The sequence below is a fragment of the Poecilia reticulata genome, linkage group LG7 (genome assembly GCF_000633615.1).
Source record: "Poecilia reticulata strain Guanapo linkage group LG7, Guppy_female_1.0+MT, whole genome shotgun sequence".
Classification (NCBI taxonomy): Eukaryota; Metazoa; Chordata; class Actinopteri; order Cyprinodontiformes; family Poeciliidae; genus Poecilia; species Poecilia reticulata.
In genome coordinates, this window is record NC_024337.1 from 5,360,761 (window position 1) to 5,363,107 (window position 2,347).

Sequence of the window (2,347 nt, forward strand, 5' to 3'; positions counted from 1 at the left end):
CCAACAAAGGATATACAACAAAGTATTGAGATGAACTTTTGTTATTGACCAAATACTTATTTTCCACCATTATTTGCAAATAAATTCTTTAAAATTCAGACAAAATGATTTTCTCAAATTTTTTTTCACATTTTGTCTCTCATAGTTGAGGTCTACCTATGATGTCAATTACAGGCCTCTCTCATCTTTTTAAGTGGGAGAACTTGCACAATTGGTGACTGACTAAATACTTATTTTCCCCACTGTATATGGTGCCAATACTTGTACAGTTGGTTAGGACCATTCTAAACTCGTTATTAGGTATGTGGCCTATGCATGCAACAAATTTAAATGTTTGTTAAAAAAAAAAAAATGTCTATACCCAGATGTTTCAGAAAATAATTTCACGTGAAAATGTAGATGATTTTACTCTGGAATATTGAAATCTCTTCATATGTAAGTGGATGTTTCATCTATACCTTTAGATGTATTTGACAATTTTCTCTGTCAGTCACTGTTGTCCAGCAACACCGTCTTTGGAGATGTTCTGGAGAGATCAAACCTATATCTGTTTATGTTTTGTGAAACCATGGTTTGAAAGTTTTGTCTGAACATCAACTGAGAACAACACAGAGCAGCTCTCACAATGCTAATGAGGAACACGAAGTCCATTGTCTTCATGGAGCATGAAGTCCAAAACTTTGTTGACATTCCGCTAAAAAAACCCACAATTTCATAATTGTGGGGTTGTAATTAAACAACAAACACAATTAAAATAACATGTGAATAAGTTTGTTCACGAAATAAAAACCCTGCCGCGCCATGATGCTCCAACTACTTCCTGTTGTCATCTTCATGGTTTGCCCCAGTGACAATATCCGATTGTTGATCACATGACTCGTGATTTAAAAAAAAAGTGCTTCCATTGCAGTTTTACAAAATAAACTACTTTTGATACATCTGAAAAAAAACCCCACTTTGTTCTATCGCAAAAACTTTTATTGAGAAACATGTTCTGTGGAAACTGTTTCCATTAAGCAAATTAACTTTTGTTATTCTAATTTGCGTAATTTTAAGGCCAATGGAAACGCAGCTGTCTTGTTCTTTCTGTACATATATTACTGTATATTTATATATAAGTGAATCTATATACATATTTTCTTTGTACCTTTTTCACCTACCAAGGGGTATGATATGAATTATTTCTTTTATAGGGCTCAAAATAAACAACCTGGAGCTTGCCTTTGAATATGTAGGATTTTCTAAAATTACTGTGCGATTAGACTAGATATATACACAAACATTATAGCTGAATAACTGGACAGACTTGTGGTTGGTGGATATCATCTCACCCTATACCAGAAACAAAACCAGTTCTAGAAATGTAAACCAGATATTACAATTTTAAATATTAAACGTCTAAACAAATCCTAAATGCACAAGGTGTTGCAGTTTCTTTAGTTGAACCTACAGCAAATCCCAACATCGGTTCAATGAACAGAAAACAGGACATTTGTCCAAGAAGGTGATTCCAGTGCAGCTGCTCCTTCCTGAAGTCGTCACTTCCCACTGCTGCTCCTCTGCAGGAGAATAGTGGAGCAACCTGGGACTTACTTTGATGTCATGTCCTTGTTCAGTTTTGATTTTGAATAACTACAAAGAATAAAAAGGAAACCAAAGATGGATATCGAAGCATCATTTAAAACCTCTTTTTACCACATTAGAGGGAAACCTCTCTGTCTGTGAAAAAAAAAGATTTTTGCTAAGTAAACTCACAGAGCTCAAGGTTTTGAGGAATAAAAATGTAACTATGGTTTTGGATACTGAATGAGACGAAGCAAAGCTGAAGGTGGATTGTAAAAGTTGGATTTCTTCTGTCGTAAAGAGATTCTTTGAGAGCAGGAACTGACAGCCTCAAAAGTAACTGTGTGTGTCGTCGCCTCTTTCTGACTTCTTCACTCTGTTTCTCTGCAGACTTGTCGTCTCCATGGCCGTGGACGGAAAAAGGACTGACAACCTGAAATGTGAAGACTCGTGATCTAGAACTGAGGCTGCAAGACAAACTGGAGCATTATTCCAAACCTCTGGGGCAGAAAAATATGCAAATAAACTCGTTACAATCTCATTTTTATTTTCTATTAGCTTACTGGGGAGATGGACAATGTCAGAGTGCTGGCTGGATCAGAAAGCAGCTTTCATTTTGTAATCTAGTTTGTTTTGAGTTTGTTCTTAACTTTTGTACTGTACTGAACTATGAGGCAGGTTAGCCGTGTTCTCACTGATTAAAGCATTCGTGGGAGTAATAACTCTGAAGATTAGATGACTGCTACCCTCAAACATCCCTGTGCCTTTAAGAAGATTCACCCCC

At 36.1% G+C, this 2,347-nt stretch overlaps 1 protein-coding gene across 1 annotated transcript in view; it reads left to right on the plus strand.

Moving 5' to 3' along the window:
• Positions 1-2,104, plus strand: part of stk35 (serine/threonine kinase 35) — a 15,776-nt gene extending 13,672 nt beyond the window's left edge. The window contains exon 3 of the mRNA XM_008412998.2: positions 1,954-2,104. The gene's annotated coding sequence lies outside the window, so the exon portion shown is untranslated. The remainder of the gene's footprint in view (positions 1-1,953) is intronic.
• Positions 2,105-2,347: the final 243 nt, after the last annotated feature.